Source organism: Psittacula echo, assembly GCF_963264785.1.
Source record: "Psittacula echo genome assembly, chromosome: 19".
Lineage (NCBI taxonomy): Eukaryota > Metazoa > Chordata > Aves > Psittaciformes > Psittacidae > Psittacula > Psittacula echo.
In genome coordinates this window covers 476,170-495,609 of record NC_137755.1, presented here as the reverse complement: position 1 = coordinate 495,609, position 19,440 = coordinate 476,170, and positions in this window count along the sequence as shown.

Below are 19,440 nucleotides of genomic sequence, written 5' to 3'. Positions count from 1 at the left end.
GCATCCCAGGGAGTAGAGCACAAACGGTTGGCCTCTGCTCCCACAGCCGAAGAGCCGGGGCAAAAAACTTGAGCTGTGCCTCTTCTGCAGAAAGTCAGCTTTGCAACGGTGCCATCCGCATGGCTGTCGCTCCTCGATTTCCCAACTCAAAGTCCATTAATATGGAACCTCTTTGGCACCCGTGCTCGGCTACCCAGCATCCCAGGGAGTAGAGCACAAACGGTTGGCCTCTGCTCCCACAGCCGAAGAGCCGGGGCAAAAAACTTGAGCTGTGCCTCTTCTGCAGAAAGTCAGCTTTGCAACGGTGCCATCCGCATTGCTGTCGCTCCTCGATTTCCCAACTCAAAGTCCATTACAATGGAACCTCTTTGGCACCCGTGCTGGGCTGCCCAGCATCCCAGGGAGTAGAGCACGAACGGTTGGCCTCTGCTCCCACAGCCAAAGAGCCAGGGCAAAAAACTTGAGCTGTGCCTCTTCTGCAGAAAGTCAGCTTTGAAACGGTGCCATCCGCATGGCTGTCGCTCCTCGATTTCCCAACTCAAAGTCCATTACAATGGAACCTCTTTGGCACCCGTGCTCGGCTGCCCAGCATCCCAGGGAGTAGAGCACGAACGGTTGGCCTGTGCTCCCACAGCCGAAGAGCCAGGGCAAAAAACTTGAGCTGTGCCTCTTCTGCAGAAAGTCAGCTTTGCAACGGTGCCATCCACATTGCTGTCGCTCCTCCATTTCCCAACTCAAAGTCCATTACAATGGAACCTCTTTGGCACCCGTGCTCGGCTGCCCAGCATCCCAGGGAGTAGAGCACGAACATTCGGCCTCTGCTCCCACAGCCGAAGAGCCAGGGCAAAAAACTTGAGCTGTGCCTCTTCTGCAGAAAGTCAGCTTTTCAACGGTGCCATCTGCATTGCTGTCGCTCCTCGATTTCCCAACTCAAAGTCCATTATTATGGAACCTCTTTGGCACCCGTGCTCGGCTGCCCAGCATCCCAGGGAGTAGAGCACGAACGGTTGGCCTCTGCTCCCACAGCCAAAGAGCCAGGGCAAAAAACTTGAGCTGTGCCTCTTCTGCAGAAAGTCAGCTTTGCAACGGTGCCATCCGCATTGCTGTCGCTCCAACATTTCCCAACTCAAAGTCCATTACAATGGAACCTCTTTGGCACCCGTGCTCGGCTGCCCAGCATCCCAGGGAGTAGAGCACAAACGGTTGGCCTCTGCTCCCACAGCCGAAGAGCCAGGGCAAAAAACTTGAGCTGTGCCTCTTCTGCAGAAAGTCAGCTTTGCAACGCTGCCATCCGCATTGCTGTCGCTCCAACATTTATCAACTCAAAGTCCATTACAATGGAACCTCTTTGGCACCCGTGCTCGGCTGCCCAGCATCCCAGGGAGTAGAGCACGAACGGTTGGCCTCTGCTCCCACAGCCAAAGAGCCAGGGCAAAAAACTTGAGCTGTGCCACTTCTGCAGAAAGTCAGCTTTGCAACGCTGCCATCCGCATTGCTGTCGCTCCTCGATTTCCCAACTCAAAGTCCATTACAATGGAACCTCTTTGGCACCCGTGCTCGGCTGCCCAGCATCCCAGGGAGTAGAGCACGAACATTCGGCCTCTGCTCCCACAGCCGAAGAGCCAGGGCAAAAAACTTGAGCTGTGCCTCTTCTGCAGAAAGTCAGCTTTGCAACGGTGCCATCCGCATGGCTGTCGCTCCTCGATTTCCCAACTCAAAGTCCATTACAATGGAACCTCTTTGGCACCCGTGCTGGGCTGCCCAGCATCCCAGGGAGTAGAGCACGAACGGTTGGCCTCTGCTCCCACAGCCGAAAAGCCAGGGCAAAAAACTTGGGCTGGGCCTCTTCTGCAGAAAGTCAGCTTTGCAACGCTGCCATCCGCATTGCTGTCGCTCCTCGATTTCCCAACTCAAAGTCCATTACAATGGAACCTCTTTGGCACCCGTGCTCGGCTGCCCAGCATCCCAGGGAGTAGAGCACGAACGGTTGGCCTCTGCTCCCACAGCCGAAGAGCCAGGGCAAAAAACTTGAGCTGTGCCTCTTCTGCAGAAAGTCAGCTTTGCAACGGTGCCATCCGCATTGCTGTCGCTCCTCGATTTCCCAACTCAAAGTCCATTACAATGGAACCTCTTTGGCACCCGTGCTCGGCTGCCCAGCATCCCAGGGAGTAGAGCACGAACGGTTGGCCTCTGCTCCCACAGCCGAAGAGCCAGGGCAAAAAACTTGAGCTGGGCCTCTTCTGCAGAAAGTCAGCTTTGCAACGCTGCCATCCTCATTGCTGTCGCTCCTCGATTTCCCAACTCAAAGTCCATTACAATGGAACCTCTTTGGCACCCGTGCTGGGCTGCCCAGCATCCCAGGGAGTAGAGCACGAACGGTTGGCCTCTGCTCCCACAGCCGAAGAGCCAAAGCAAAAAACTTGAGCTGTGCCTCTTCTGCAGAAAGTCAGCTTTGCAACGGTGCCATCCGCATTGTTGTCGCTCCTCGATTTCCCAACTCAAAGTCCATTACAATGGAACCTCTTTGGCACACATGCTCGGCTGCCCAGCATCCCAGGGAGTAGAGCACGAACGGTTGGCCTCTGCTCCCACAGCCGAAGAGCCAGGGCAAAAAACTTGAGCTGTGCCTCTTCTGCAGAAAGTCAGCTTTGCAACGGTGCCATCCGCATTGCTGTCGCTCCTCGATTTCCCAACTCAAAGTCCATTACAATGGAACCTCTTTGGCACCCGTGCTCGGCTGCCCAGCATCCCAGGGAGTAGAGCACGAACATTCGGCCTCTGCTCCCACAGCCGAAGAGCCAGGGCAAAAAACTTGAGCTGTGCCTCTTCTGCAGAAAGTCAGCTTTGCAACGGTGCCATCCGCATTGCTGTCGCTCCTCGATTTCCCAACTCAAAGTCCATTACAATGGAACCTCTTTGGCACCCGTGCTCGGCTGCCCAGCATCCCAGGGAGTAGAGCACGAACGGTTGGCCTCTGCTCCCACAGCCGAAGAGCCAGGGCAAAAAACTTGAGCTGGGCCTCTTCTGCAGAAAGTCAGCTTTGCAACGCTGCCATCCGCATTGCTGTCGCTCCTCGATTTCCCAACTCAAAGTCCATTACAATGGAACCTCTTTGGCACCCGTGCTGGGCTGCCCAGCATCCCAGGGAGTAGAGCACGAACGGTTGGCCTCTGCTCCCACAGCCGAAGAGCCAGGGCAAAAAACTTGAGCTGTGCCTCTTCTGCAGAAAGTCAGCTTTGCAACGGTGCCATCCGCATTGTTGTCGCTCCTCGATTTCCCAACTCAAAGTCCATTACAATGGAACCTCTTTGGCACCCGTGCTGGGCTGCCCAGCATCCCAGGGAGTAGAGCACGAACGGTTGGCCTCTGCTCCCACAGCCGAAGAGCCGGGGCAAAAAACTTGAGCTGTGCCTCTTCTGCAGAAAGTCAGCTTTGCAACGGTGCCATCCGCATTGCTGTCGCTCCAACATTTCCCAACTCAAAGTCCATTACAATGGAACCTCTTTGGCACCCGTGCTCGGCTGCCCAGCATCCCAGGGAGTAGAGCACGAACGGTTGGCCTCTGCTCCCACAGCCGAAGATCCAGGGCAAAAAACTTGAGCTGTGCCTCTTCTGCAGAAAGTCAGCTTTGCAACGGTGCCATTCGCATGGCTGTCGCTCCTCGATTTCCCAACTCAAAGTCCATTACAATGGAACCTCTTTGGCACCCGTGCTCGGCTGCCCAGCATCCCAGGGAGTAGAGCACGAACGGTTGGCCTCTGCTCCCACAGCCGAAGAGCCAGGGCAAAAAACTTGAGCTGTGCCTCTTCTGCAGAAAGTCAGCTTTGCAACGGTGCCATCCGCATGGCTGTCGCTCCTCGATTTCCCAACTCAAAGTCCATTACAATGGAACCTCTTTGGCACCCTTGCTGGGCTGCCCAGCATCCCAGGGAGTAGAGCACGAACGGTTGGCCTCTGCTCCCACAGCCGAAGAGCCAGGGCAAAAAACTTGAGCTGTGCCTCTTCTGCAGAAAGTCAGCTTTGCAACGGTGCCATCCGCATTGCTGTCGCTCCTCGATTTCCCAACTCAAAGTCCATTACAATGGAACCTCTTTGGCACCCGTGCCCGGCTGCCCAGCATCCCAGGGAGTAGAGCACGAACATTCGGCCTCTGCTCCCACAGCCGAAGAGCCAGGGCAAAAAACTTGAGCTGGGCCTCTTCTGCAGAAAGTCAGCTTTGCAACGGTGCCATCCGCATGGCTGTCGCTCCTCGATTTCCCAACTCAAAGTCCATTACAATGGAACCTCTTTGGCACCCGTGCTGGGCTGCCCAGCATCCCAGGGAGTAGAGCACGAACGGTTGGCCTCTGCTCCCACAGCCGAAAAGCGAGGGCAAAAAACTTGAGCTGTGCCTCTTCTGCAGAAAGTCAGCTTTGCAACGCTGCCATCTGCATTGCTGTCGCTCCTCGATTTCCCAACTCAAAGTCCATTACAATGGAACCTCTTTGGCACCAGTGCTGGGCTGCCCAGCATCCCAGGGAGTAGAGCACGAACGGTTGGCCTCTGCTCCCACAGCCGAAGAGCCAGGGCAAAAAACTTGAGCTGTGCCTCTTCTGCAGAAAGTCAGCTTTGCAATGGTGCCATCCGCATTGCTGTCGCTCCTCGATTTCCCAACTCAAAGTCCATTACAATGGAACCTCTTTGGCACCCGTGCTGGGCTGCCCAGCATCCCAGGGAGTAGAGCACGAACGGTTGGCCTCTGCTCCCACAGCCGAAGAGCCAGGGCAAAAAACTTGAACTGTGCCTCTTCTGCAGAAAGTCAGCTTTGCAACGGTGCCATCCGCATGGCTGTCGCTCCTCGATTTCCCAACTCAAAGTCCATTACAATGGAACCTCTTTGGCACCCGTGCTGGGCTGCCCAGCATCCCAGGGAGTAGAGCACGAACGGTTGGCCTCTGCTCCCACAGCCGAAGAGCCAGGGCAAAAAACTTGAGCTGTGCCTCTTCTGCAGAAAGTCAGCTTTGCAACGGTGCCATCCGCATTGCTGTCGCTCCTCGATTTCCCAACTCAAAGTCCATTACAATGGAACCTCTTTGGCACCCGTGCTCGGCTGCCCAGCATCCCAGGGAGTAGAGCACGAACATTCGGCCTCTGCTCCCACAGCCGAAGAGCCAGGGCAAAAAACTTGAGCTGGGCCTCTTCTGCAGAAAGTCAGCTTTGCAACGCTGCCATCCGCATGGCTGTCGCTCCTCGATTTCCCAACTCAAAGTCCATTACAATGGAACCTCTTTGGCACCCGTGCTGGGCTGCCCAGCATCCCAGGGAGTAGAGCACGAACGGTTGGCCTCTGCTCCCACAGCCGAAAAGCGAGGGCAAAAAACTTGAGCTGGGCCTCTTCTGCAGAAAGTCAGCTTTGCAACGCTGCCATCCGCATTGCTGTCGCTCCTCGATTTCCCAACTCAAAGTCCATTACAATGGAACCTCTTTGGCACCCGTGCTCGGCTGCCCAGCATCCCAGGGAGTAGAGCACGAACGGTTGGCCTCTGCTCCCACAGCCGAAGAGCCAGGGCAAAAAACTTGAGCTGGGCCTCTTCTGCAGAAAGTCAGCTTTGCAATGGTGCCATCCGCATTGCTGTCGCTCCTCGATTTCCCAACTCAAAGTCCATTACAATGGAACCTCTTTGGCACCCGTGCTGGGCTGCCCAGCATCCCAGGGAGTAGAGCACGAACGGTTGGCCTCTGCTCCCACAGCCGAAGAGCCAGGGCAAAAAACTTGAGCTGTGCCTCTTCTGCAGAAAGTCAGCTTTGCAACGGTGCCATCCGCATGGCTGTCGCTCCTCGATTTCCCAACTCAAAGTCCATTACAATGGAACCTCTTTGGCACCCGTGCTCGGCTGCCCAGCATCCCAGGGAGTAGAGCACGAACGGTTGGCCTCTGCTCCCACAGCCGAAGAGCCAGGGCAAAAAACTTGAGCTGTGCCTCTTCTGCAGAAAGTCAGCTTTGCAACGGTGCCATCCGCATTGCTGTCGCTCCTCGATTTCCCAACTCAAAGTCCATTACAATGGAACCTCTTTGGCACCCGTGCTGGGCTGCCCAGCATCCCAGGGAGTAGAGCACGAACGGTTGGCCTCTGCTCCCACAGCCGAAGAGCCAGGGCAAAAAACTTGAGCTGTGCCTCTTCTGCAGAAAGTCAGCTTTGCAACGCTGCCATCCACATTGCTGTCGCTCCTCGATTTCCCAACTCAAAGTCCATTACAATGGAACCTCTTTGGCACCCGTGCTGGGCTGCCCAGCATCCCAGGGAGTAGAGCACGAACGGTTGGCCTCTGCTCCCACAGCCGAAAAGCGAGGGCAAAAAACTTGAGCTGGGCCTCTTCTGCAGAAAGTCAGCTTTGCAACGCTGCCATCCGCATTGCTGTCGCTCCTTGATTTCCCAACTCAAAGTCCATTACAATGGAACCTCTTTGGCACCCGTGCTCGGCTGCCCAGCATCCCAGGGAGTAGAGCACGAACGGTTGGCCTCTGCTCCCACAGCCGAAGAGCCAGGGCAAAAAACTTGAGCTGTGCCTCTTCTGCAGAAAGTCAGCTTTGCAATGGTGCCATCCGCATTGCTGTTGCTCCTCGATTTCCCAACTCAAAGTCCATTACAATGGAACCTCTTTGGCACCCGTGCTCGGCTGCCCAGCATCCCAGGGAGTAGAGCATGAACGGTTGGCCTCTGCTCCCACAGCCGAAGAGCCAGGGCAAAAAACTTGAGCTGTGCCTCTTCTGCAGAAAGTCAGCTTTGCAACGGTGCCATCCGCATTGTTGTCGCTCCTCGATTTCCCAACTCAAAGTCCATTACAATGGAACCTCTTTGGCACACATGCTCGGCTGCCCAGCATCCCAGGGAGTAGAGCACGAACGGTTGGCCTCTGCTCCCACAGCCGAAGAGCCAGGGCAAAAAACTTGAGCTGTGCCTCTTCTGCAGAAAGTCAGCTTTGCAACGGTGCCATCCGCATGGCTGTCGCTCCTCGATTTCCCAACTCAAAGTCCATTACAATGGAACCTCTTTGGCACCCGTGCCCGGCTGCCCAGCATCCCAGGGAGTAGAGCACGAACATTCGGCCTCTGCTCCCACAGCCTAAGAGCCAGGGCAAAAAACTTGAGCTGTGCCTCTTCTGCAGAAAGTCAGCTTTGCAACGGTGCCATCCGCATGGCTGTCGCTCCTCGATTTCCCAACTCAAAGTCCATTACAATGGAACCTCTTTGGCACCCGTGCTGGGCTGCCCAGCATCCCAGGGAGTAGAGCACGAACATTCGGCCTCTGCTCCCACAGCCGAAGAGCCAGGGCAAAAAACTTGAGCTGTGCCTCTTCTGCAGAAAGTCAGCTTTGCAACGGTGCCATCCGCATTGCTGTCGCTCCTTGATTTCCCAACTCAAAGTCCATTACAATGGAACCTCTTTGGCACCCGTGCTGGGCTGCCCAGCATCCCAGGGAGTAGAGCACGAACGGTTGGCCTCTGCTCCCACAGCCGAAGAGCCAGGGCAAAAAACTTGAGCTGTGCCTCTTCTGCAGAAAGTCAGCTTTGCAACGCTGCCATCCGCATTGCTGTCGCTCCTCGATTTCCCAACTCAAAGTCCATCACAATGGAACCTCTTTGGCACCCGTGCTGGGCTGCCCAGCATCCCAGGGAGTAGAGCACGAACATTCGGCCTGTGCTCCCACAGCCGAAGAGCCAGGGCAAAAAACTTGTGCTGTGCCTCTTCTGCAGAAAGTCAGCTTTGCAACGGTGCCATCCGCATTGCTGTCGCTCCTCGATTTCCCAACTCAAAGTCCATTACAATGGAACCTCTTTGGCACCCGTGCTGGGCTGCCCAGCATCCCAGGGAGTAGAGCACGAACGGTTGGCCTCTGCTCCCACAGCCGAAGAGCCAGGGCAAAAAACTTGAGCTGTGCCTCTTCTGCAGAAAGTCAGCTTTGCAACGGTGCCATCCGCATGGCTGTCGCTCCTCGATTTCCCAACTCAAAGTCCATTACAATGGAACCTCTTTGGCACCCGTGCTCGGCTGCCCAGCATCCCAGGGAGTAGAGCACGAACGGTTGGCCTCTGCTCCCACAGCCGAAGAGCCAGGGCAAAAAACTTGAGCTGTGCCTCTTCTGCAGAGAGTCAGCTTTGCAACGGTGCCATCCGCATTGCTGTCGCTCCTCGATTTCCCAACTCAAAGTCCATTACAATGGAACCTCTTTGGCACCCGTGCTGGGCTGCCCAGCATCCCAGGGAGTAGAGCACGAACGGTTGGCCTCTGCTCCCACAGCCGAAGAGCCAGGGCAAAAAACTTGAGCTGTGCCTCTTCTGCAGAAAGTCAGCTTTGCAACGGTGCCATTCGCATGGCTGTCGCTCCTCGATTTCCCAACTCAAAGTCCATTACAATGGAACCTCTTTGGCACCCGTGCTCGGCTGCCCAGCATCCCAGGGAGTAGATCATGAACATTCGGCCTCTGCTCCCACAGCCGAAGAGCCAGGGCAAAAAACTTGTGCTGTGCCTCTTCTGCAGAAAGTCAGCTTTGCAACGGTGCCATCCGCATGGCTGTCGCTCCTCGATTTCCCAACTCAAAGTCCATTACAATGGAACCTCTTTGGCACCCGTGCTGGGCTGCCCAGCATCCCAGGGAGTAGAGCACGAACGGTTGGCCTCTGCTCCCACAGCCGAAGAGCCAGGGCAAAAAACTTGAGCTGTGCCTCTTCTGCAGAAAGTCAGCTTTGCAACGCTGCCATCCACATTGCTGTCGCTCCTCGATTTCCCAACTCAAAGTCCATTACAATGGAACCTCTTTGGCACCCGTGCTCAGCTGCCCAGCATCCCAGGGAGTAGAGCACGAACGGTTGGCCTCTGCTCCCACAGCCGAAGAGCCAGGGCAAAAAACTTGAGCTGTGCCTCTTCTGCAGAAAGTCAGCTTTGCAACGCTGCCATCCGCATTGCTGTCGCTCCTCGATTTCCCAACTCAAAGTCCATTACAATGGAACCTCTTTGGCACCCGTGCTCGGCTGCCCAGCATCCCAGGGAGTAGAGCACGAACATTCGGCCTCTGCTCCCACAGCCGAAGAGCCAGGGCAAAAAACTTGAGCTGTGCCTCTTCTGCAGAAAGTCAGCTTTGCAACGGTGCCATCCGCATTGCTGTCGCTCCTCGATTTCCCAACTCAAAGTCCATTAAAATGGAACCTCTTTGGCACCCGTGCTGGGCTGCCCAGCATCCCAGGGAGTAGAGCACGAACGGTTGGCCTCTGCTCCCACAGCCGAAGAGCCAGGGCAAAAAACTTGAGCTGGGCCTCTTCTGCAGAAAGTCAGCTTTGCAACGGTGCCATCCGCATGGCTGTCGCTCCTCGATTTCTCAACTCAAAGTCCATTACAATGGAACCTCTTTGGCACCCGTGCCCGGCTGCCCAGCATCCCAGGGAGTAGAGCACGAACGGTTGGCCTCTGCTCCCACAGCCAAAGAGCCAGGGCAAAAAACTTGAGCTGTGCCTCTTCTGCAGAAAGTCAGCTTTGCAACGGTGCCATCCGCATTGCTGTCGCTCCTCCATTTCCCAACTCAAAGTCCATTACAATGGAACCTCTTTGGCACCCGTGCTGGGCTGCCCAGCATCCCAGGGAGTAGAGCACGAACATTCGGCCTCTGCTCCCACAGCCGAAGAGCCAGGGCAAAAAACTTGAGCTGGGCCTCTTCTGCAGAAAGTCAGCTTTGCAACGGTGCCATCCGCATTGCTGTCGCTCCTCGATTTCCCAACTCAAAGTCCATTACAATGGAACCTCTTTGGCACCCGTGCTGGGCTGCCCAGCATCCCAGGGAGTAGAGCACGAACGGTTGGCCTCTGCTCCCACAGCCGAAGAGCCAGGGCAAAAAACTTGAGCTGGGCCTCTTCTGCAGAAAGTCAGCTTTGCAACGGTGCCATCCGCATTGCTGTCGCTCCTCGATTTCCCAACTCAAAGTCCATTACAATGGAACCTCTTTGGCACCGGTACTGGGCTGCCCAGCATCCCAGGGAGTAGAGCAAGAACGGTTGGCCTCTGCTCCCACAGCCGAAGAGCCAGGGCAAAAAACTTGAGCTGGGCCTCTTCTGCAGAAAGTCAGCTTTGCAACGGTGCCATCCGCATGGCTGTCGCTCCTCGATTTCCCAACTCAAAGTCCATTACAATGGAACCTCTTTGGCACCCGTGCCCGGCTGCCCAGCATCCCAGGGAGTAGAGCACGAACATTCGGCCTCTGCTCCCACAGCCTAAGAGCCAGGGCAAAAAACTTGAGCTGTGCCTCTTCTGCAGAAAGTCAGCTTTGCAACGGTGCCATCCGCATGGCTGTCGCTCCTCGATTTCCCAACTCAAAGTCCATTACAATGGAACATCTTTGGCACCCGTGCTGGGCTGCCCAGCATCCCAGGGAGTAGAGCACGAACATTCGGCCTCTGCTCCCACAGCCGAAGAGCCAGGGCAAAAAACTTGAGCTGTGCCTCTTCTGCAGAAAGTCAGCTTTGCAACGGTGCCATCCGCATTGCTGTCGCTCCTTGATTTCCCAACTCAAAGTCCATTACAATGGAACCTCTTTGGCACCCGTGCTGGGCTGCCCAGCATCCCAGGGAGTAGAGCACGAACGGTTGGCCTCTGCTCCCACAGCCGAAGAGCCAGGGCAAAAAACTTGAGCTGTGCCTCTTCTGCAGAAAGTCAGCTTTGCAACGCTGCCATCCGCATTGCTGTCGCTCCTCGATTTCCCAACTCAAAGTCCATCACAATGGAACCTCTTTGGCACCCGTGCTCGGCTGCCCAGCATCCCAGGGAGTAGAGCACGAACATTCGGCCTCTGCTCCCACAGCCGAAGAGCCAGGGCAAAAAACTTGAGCTGTGCCTCTTCTGCAGAAAGTCAGCTTTGCAACGGTGCCATCCGCATTGCTGTCGCTCCTCGATTTCCCAACTCAAAGTCCATTACAATGGAACCTCTTTGGCACCCGTGCTGGGCTGCCCAGCATCCCAGGGAGTAGAGCACGAACGGTTGGCCTCTGCTCCCACAGCCGAAGAGCCAGGGCAAAAAACTTGAGCTGTGCCTCTTCTGCAGAAAGTCAGCTTTGCAACGGTGCCATCCGCATTGCTGTCGCTCCTCGATTTCCCAACTCAAAGTCCATTACAATGGAACCTCTTTGGCACCCGTGCTCGGCTGCCCAGCATCCCAGGGAGTAGAGCACGAACGGTTGGCCTCTGCTCCCACAGCCGAAGAGCCAGGGCAAAAAACTTGAGCTGTGCCTCTTCTGCAGAAAGTCAGCTTTGCAACGCTGCCATCCACATTGCTGTCGCTCCTCGATTTCCCAACTCAAAGTCCATTACAATGGAACCTCTTTGGCACCCGTGCTCGGCTGCCCAGCATCCCAGGGAGTAGAGCACGAACGGTTGGCCTCTGCTCCCACAGCCGAAGAGCCAGGGCAAAAAACTTGAGCTGTGCCTCTTCTGCAGAAAGTCAGCTTTGCAACGCTGCCATCCGCATGGCTGTCGCTCCTCGATTTCCCAACTCAAAGTCCATTACAATGGAACCTCTTTGGCACCCGTGCTCGGCTGCCCAGCATCCCAGGGAGTAGATCATGAACATTCGGCCTCTGCTCCCACAGCCGAAGAGCCAGGGCAAAAAACTTGTGCTGTGCCTCTTCTGCAGAAAGTCAGCTTTGCAACGGTGCCATCCGCATGGCTGTCGCTCCTCGATTTCCCAACTCAAAGTCCATTACAATGGAACCTCTTTGGCACCCGTGCTGGGCTGCCCAGCATCCCAGGGAGTAGAGCACGAACATTCGGCCTCTGCTCCCACAGCCGAAGAGCCAGGGCAAAAAACTTGAGCTGTGCCTCTTCTGCAGAAAGTCAGCTTTGCAACGGTGCCATCCGCATTGCTGTCGCTCCTCGATTTCCCAACTCAAAGTCCATTACAATGGAACCTCTTTGGCACCCGTGCTGAGCTGCCCAGCATCCCAGGGAGTAGAGCACGAACGGTTGGCCTCTGCTCCCACAGCCGAAGAGCCAGGGCAAAAAACTTGAGCTGTGCCTCTTCTGCAGAAAGTCAGCTTTGCAACGCTGCCATCCGCATTGCTGTCGCTCCTCGATTTCCCAACTCAAAGTCCATTACAATGGAACCTCTTTGGCACCCGTGCTCGGCTGCCCAGCATCCCAGGGAGTAGAGCACGAACATTCGGCCTCTGCTCCCACAGCCGAAGAGCCAGGGCAAAAAACTTGAGCTGTGCCTCTTCTGCAGAAAGTCAGCTTTGCAACGCTGCCATCCGCATTGCTGTCGCTCCTCGATTTCCCAACTCAAAGTCCATTACAATGGAACCTCTTTGGCACCCGTGCTCGGCTGCCCAGCATCCCAGGGAGTAGAGCACGAACGGTTGGCCTCTGCTCCCACAGCCGAAGAGCCAGGGCAAAAAACTTGAGCTGTGCCTCTTCTGCAGAAAGTCAGCTTTGCAACGCTGCCATCCGCATGGCTGTCGCTCCTCGATTTCCCAACTCAAAGTCCATTACAATGGAACCTCTTTGGCACCCGTGCTGGGCTGACCAGCATCCCAGGGAGTAGAGCACGAACGGTTGGCCTCTGCTCCCACAGCCGAAGAGCCAGGGCAAAAAACTTGAGCTGTGCCTCTTCTGCAGAAAGTCAGCTTTGCAACGGTGCCATCCGCATGGCTGTCGCTCCTCGATTTCCCAACTCAAAGTCCATTACAATGGAACCTCTTTGGCACCCGTGCTGGGCTGCCCAGCATCCCAGGGAGTAGAGCACGAACGGTTGGCCTCTGCTCCCACAGCCGAAGAGCCAGGGCAAAAAACTTGAGCTGTGCCTCTTCTGCAGAAAGTCAGCTTTGCAACGCTGCCATCCGCATGGCTGTCGCTCCTCGATTTCCCAACTCAAAGTCCATTACAATGGAACCTCTTTGGCACCCGTGCTGGGCTGCCCAGCATCCCAGGGAGTAGATCATGAACATTCGGCCTCTGCTCCCACAGCCGAAGAGCCAGGGCAAAAAACTTGTGCTGTGCCTCTTCTGCAGAAAGTCAGCTTTGCAACGGTGCCATCCGCATGGCTGTCGCTCCTCGATTTCCCAACTCAAAGTCCATTACAATGGAACCTCTTTGGCACCCGTGCTGGGCTGCCCAGCATCCCAGGGAGTAGAGCACGAACGGTTGGCCTCTGCTCCCACAGCCGAAGAGCCAGGGCAAAAAACTTGAGCTGTGCCTCTTCTGCAGAAAGTCAGCTTTGCAACGCTGCCATCCGCATGGCTGTCGCTCCTCGATTTCCCAACTCAAAGTCCATTACAATGGAACCTCTTTGGCACCCGTGCTCGGCTGCCCAGCATCCCAGGGAGTAGATCATGAACATTCGGCCTCTGCTCCCACAGCCGAAGAGCCAGGGCAAAAAACTTGTGCTGTGCCTCTTCTGCAGAAAGTCAGCTTTGCAACGGTGCCATCCGCATGGCTGTCGCTCCTCGATTTCCCAACTCAAAGTCCATTACAATGGAAGCTCTTTGGCACCCGTGCTGGGCTGCCCAGCATCCCAGGGAGTAGAGCACGAACGGTTGGCCTCTGCTCCCACAGCCGAAGAGCCAGGGCAAAAAACTTGAGCTGTGACTCTTCTGCAGAAAGTCAGCTTTGCAACGCTGCCATCCACATTGCTGTCGCTCCTCGATTTCCCAACTCAAAGTCCATTACAATGGAACCTCTTTGGCACCCGTGCTGGGCTGCCCAGCATCCCAGGGAGTAGAGCACGAACGGTTGGCCTCTGCTCCCACAGCCGAAGAGCCAGGGCAAAAAACTTGAGCTGTGCCTCTTCTGCAGAAAGTCAGCTTTGCAACGCTGCCATCCGCATTGCTGTCGCTCCTCGATTTCCCAACTCAAAGTCCATTACAATGGAACCTCTTTGGCACCCGTGCTCGGCTGCCCAGCATCCCAGGGAGTAGAGCACGAACATTCGGCCTCTGCTCCCACAGTCAAAGAGCCAGGGCAAAAAACTTGAGCTGTGCCTCTTCTGCAGAAAGTCAGCTTTGCAACGGTGCCATCCGCATTGCTGTCGCTCCTCGATTTCCCAACTCAAAGTCCATTACAATGGAACCTCTTTGGCACCCGTGCTCGGCTGCCCAGCATCCCAGGGAGTAGAGCACGAACGGTTGGCCTCTGCTCCCACAGCCGAAGAGCCAGGGCAAAAAACTTGAGCTGGGCCTCTTCTGCAGAAAGTCAGCTTTGCAACGGTGCCATCCGCATGGCTGTCGCTCCTCGATTTCCCAACTCAAAGTCCATTACAATGGAACCTCTTTGGCACCTGTGCCCGGCTGCCCAGCATCCCAGGGAGTAGAGCACGAACGGTTGGCCTCTGCTCCCACAGCCAAAGAGCCAGGGCAAAAAACTTGAGCTGTGCCTCTTCTGCAGAAAGTCAGCTTTGCAACGCTGCCATTCGCATTGCTGTCGCTCCTCCATTTCCCAACTCAAAGTCCATTACAATGGAACCTCTTTGGCACCCGTGCTCGGCTGCCCAGCATCCCAGGGAGTAGAGCACGAACATTCGGCCTCTGCTCCCACAGCCGAAGAGCCAGGGCAAAAAACTTGAGCTGGGCCTCTTCTGCAGAAAGTCAGCTTTGCAACGCTGCCATCCGCATGGCTGTCGCTCCTCGATTTCCCAACTCAAAGTCCATTACAATGGAACCTCTTTGGCACCCGTGCTCGGCTGCCCAGCATCCCAGGGAGTAGAGCACGAACAGTTGGCCTCTGCTCCCACAGCCGAAGAGCCAGGGCAAAAAACTTGAGCTGTGCCTCTTCTGCAGAAAGTCAGCTTTGCAACGGTGCCATCCGCATTGTTGTCGCTCCTCGATTTCCCAACTCAAAGTCCATTACAATGGAACCTCTTTGGCACCGGTGCTCGGCTGCCCAGCATCCCAGGGAGTAGAGCACGAACGGTTGGCCTCTGCTCCCACAGCCGAAGAGCCAGGGCAAAAAACTTGAGCTGGGCCTCTTCTGCAGAAAGTCAGCTTTGCAACGGTGCCATCCGCATGGCTGTCGCTCCTCGATTTCCCAACTCAAAGTCCATTACAATGGAACCTCTTTGGCACCCGTGCCCGGCTGCCCAGCATCCCAGGGAGTAGAGCACGAACATTCGGCCTCTGCTCCCACAGCCTAAGAGCCAGGGCAAAAAACTTGAGCTGTGCCTCTTCTGCAGAAAGTCAGCTTTGCAACGGTGCCATCCGCATGGCTGTCGCTCCTCGATTTCCCAACTCAAAGTCCATTACAATGGAACCTCTTTGGCACCCGTGCTGGGCTGCCCAGCATCCCAGGGAGTAGAGCACGAACATTCGGCCTCTGCTCCCACAGCCGAAGAGCCAGGGCAAAAAACTTGAGCTGTGCCTCTTCTGCAGAAAGTCAGCTTTGCAACGGTGCCATCCGCATTGCTGTCGCTCCTCCATTTCCCAACTCAAAGTCCATTACAATGGAACCTCTTTGGCACCCGTGCTGGGCTGCCCAGCATCCCAGGGAGTAGAGCACGAACGGTTGGCCTCTGCTCCCACAGCCGAAGAGCCAGGGCAAAAAACTTGAGCTGTACCTCTTCTGCAGAAAGTCAGCTTTGCAACAGTGCCATCCGCATTGCTGTCGCTCCTCGATTTCCCAACTCAATGTCCATTACAATGGAACCTCTTTGGCACCCGTGCCCGGCTGCCCAGCATCCCAGGGAGTAGAGCACGAACGGTTGGCCTCTGCTCCCACAGCCGAAGAGCCAGGGCAAAAAACTTAAGCTGTGCCTCTTCTGCAGAAAGTCAGCTTTGCAACGGTGCCATCCGCATTGCTGTCGCTCCTCGATTTCCCAACTCAAAGTCCATTACAATGGAACCTCTTTGGCACCCGTGCCCGGCTGCCCAGAATCCCAGGGAGTAGAGCACGAACATTCGGCCTCTGCTCCCACAGCCGAAGAGCCAGGGCAAAAAACTTGAGCTGTGCCTCTTCTGCAGAAAGTCAGCTTTGCAACGCTGCCATCCGCATTGCTGTCGCTCCTCGATTTCCCAACTCAAAGTCCATTACAATGGAACCTCTTTGGCACCCGTGCTCGCCTGCCCAGCATCCCAGGGAGTAGAGCACGAACGGTTGGCCTCTGCTCCCACAGCCGAAGAGCCAGGGCAAAAAACTTGAGCTGTGCCTCTTCTGCAGAAAGTCAGCTTTGCAACGGTGCCATCAGCATGGCTGTCGCTCCTCGATTTCCCAACTCAAAGTCCATTACAATGGAACCTCTTTGGCACCCGTGCTCGGCTGCCCAGCATCCCAGGGAGTAGAGCACGAACGGTTGGCCTCTGCTCCCACAGCCGAAGATCCAGGGCAAAAAACTTGAGCTGTGCCTCTTCTGCAGAAAGTCAGCTTTGCAATGGTGCCATCCGCATTGCTGTCGCTCCTCGATTTGCCAACTCAAAGTCCATTACAATGGAACCTCTTTGGCACCCGTGCTGGGCTGCCCAGCATCCCAGGGAGTAGAGCACGAACGGTTGGCCTCTGCTCCCACAGCCGAAGAGCCAGGGCAAAAAACTTGAGCTGGGCCTCTTCTGCAGAAAGTCAGCTTTGCAACGCTGCCATCCGCATGGCTGTCGCTCCTCGATTTCCCAACTCAAAGTCCATTACAATGGAACCTCTTTGGCACCCGTGCTCGGCTGCCCAGCATCCCAGGGAGTAGAGCACGAACGGTTGGCCTCTGCTCCCACAGCCAAAGAGCCGGGGCAAAAAACTTGAGCTGTGCCTCTTCTGCAGAAAGTCAGCATTGCAACGGTGCCATCCGCATGGCTGTCGCTCCTCGATTTCCCAACTCAAAGTCCATTACAATGGAACCTCTTTGGCACCCGTGCTCGGCTGCCCAGAATCCCAGGGAGCAGAGCACGAACATTCGGCCTCTGCTCCCACAGCCGAAGAGCCAGGGCAAAAAACTTGAGCTGTGCCTCTTCTGCAGAAAGTCAGCTTTGCAACGGTGCCATCCGCATTGCTGTCGCTCCTCCATTTCCCAACTCAAAGTCCATTACAATGGAACCTCTTTGGCACCCGTGCTCGCCTGCCCAGCATCCCAGGGAGTAGAGCACGAACGGTTGGCCTCTGCTCCCACAGCCGAAGAGCCAGGGCAAAAAACTTGAGCTGTGCCTCTTCTGCAGAAAGTCAGCTTTGCAACGGTGCCATCCGCATTGCTGTCGCTCCTCGATTTCCCAACTCAAAGTCCATTACAATGGAACCTCTTTGGCACCCGTGCCCGGCTGCCCAGCATCCCAGGGAGTAGAGCACGAACGGTTGGCCTCTGCTCCCACAGCCGAAGAGCCAGGGCAAAAAACTTGAGCTGGGCCTCTTCTGCAGAATGTCAGCTTTGCAACGCTGCCATCCGCATTGCTGTCGCTCCTCGATTTCCCAACTCAAAGTCCATTACAATGGAACCTCTTTGGCACCCGTGCTCGGCTGCCCAGCATCCCAGGGAGTAGAGCACGAACGGTTGGCCTCTGCTCCCACAGCCGAAGAGCCAGGGCAAAAATCTTGAGCTGTGCCTCTTCTGCAGAAAGTCAGCTTTGCAACGGTGCCATCCGCATTGCTGTCGCTCCTCCATTTCCCAACTCAAAGTCCATTACAATGGAACCTCTTTGGCACCCGTGCTGGGCTGCCCAGCATCCCAGGGAGTAGAGCACGAACGGTTGGCCTCTGCTCCCACAGCCGAAGAGCCAGGGCAAAAAACTTGAGCTGTACCTCTTCTGCAGAAAGTCAGCTTTGCAACGGTGGAATCCGCATTGCTGTCGCTCCTCGATTTCCCAACTCAAAGTCCATTACAATGGAACCTCTTTGGCACCCGTGCCCGGCTGCCCAGCATCCCAGGGAGTAGAGCACGAACGGTTGGCCTCTGCTCCCACAGCCGAAGAGCCAGGGCAAAAAACTTGAGCTGTGCCTCTTCTGCAGAAAGTCAGCTTTGCAACGGTGCCATCCGCATTGCTGTCACTCCTCGATTTCCCAACTCAAAGTCCATTACAATGGAACCTCTTTGGCACCCGTGCCCGGCTGCCCAGCATCCCAGGGAGTAGAGCACGAACATTCGGCCTCTGCTCCCACAGCCGAAGAGGCAGGGCAAAAAACTTGAGCTGTGCCTCTTCTGCAGAAAGTCAGCTTTGCAACGCTGCCATCCGCATTGCTGTCGCTCCTCGATTTCCCAACTCAAAGTCCATTACAATGGAACCTCTTTGGCACCCGTGCTCGCCTGCCCAGCATCCCAGGGAGTAGAGCACGAACGGTTGGCCTCTGCTCCCACAGCCGAAGAGCCAGGGCAAAAAACTTGAGCTGTGCCTCTTCTGCAGAAAGTCAGCTTTGCAACGGTGCCATCAGCATGGCTGTCGCTCCTCGATTTCCCAACTCAAAGTCCATTACAATGGAACCTCTTTGGCACCCGTGCTCGGCTGCCCAGCATCCCAGGGAGTAGAGCACGAACGGTTGGCCTCTGCTCCCACAGCCGAAGATCCAGGGCAAAAAACTTGAGCTGTGCCTCTTCTGCAGAAAGTCAGCTTTGCAATGGTGCCATCCGCATTGCTGTCGCTCCTCGATTTGCCAACTCAAAGTCCATTACAATGGAACCTCTTTGGCACCCGTGCTGGGCTGCCCAGCATCCCAGGGAGTAGAGCACGAACGGTTGGCCTCTGCTCCCACAGCCGAAGAGCCAGGGCAAAAAACTTGAGCTGGGCCTCTTCTGCAGAAAGTCAGCTTTGCAACGCTGCCATCCGCATGGCTGTCGCTCCTCGATTTCCCAACTCAAAGTCCATTACAATGGAACCTCTTTGGCACCCGTGCTCGGCTGCCCAGCATCCCAGGGAGTAGAGCACGAACGGTTGGCCTCTGCTCCCACAGCCAAAGAGCCGGGGCAAAAAACTTGAGCTGTGCCTCTTCTGCAGAAAGTCAGCTTTGCAACGGTGCCATCCGCATGGCTGTCGCTCCTCGATTTCCCAACTCAAAGTCCATTACAATGGAACCTCTTTGGCACCCGTGCTCGGCTGCCCAGAATCCCAGGGAGCAGAGCACGAACATTCGGCCTCTGCTCCCACAGCCGAAGAGCCAGGGCAAAAAACTTGAGCTGTGCCTCTTCTGCAGAAAGTCAGCTTTGCAACGGTGCCATCCGCATGGCTGTCGCTCCTCCATTTCCCAACTCAAAGTCCATTACAATGGAACCTCTTTGGCACCCGTGCTCGCCTGCCCAGCATCCCAGGGAGTAGAGCACGAACGGTTGGCCTCTGCTCCCACAGCCGAAGAGCCAGGGCAAAAATCTTGAGCTGTGCCTCTTCTGCAGAAAGTCAGCTTTGCAACGGTGCCATCCGCATTGCTGTCGCTCCTCCATTTCCCAACTCAAAGTCCATTACAATGGAACCTCTTTGGCACCCGTGCTCGGCTGCCCAGCATCCCAGGGAGTAGAGCACGAACGGTTGGCCTCT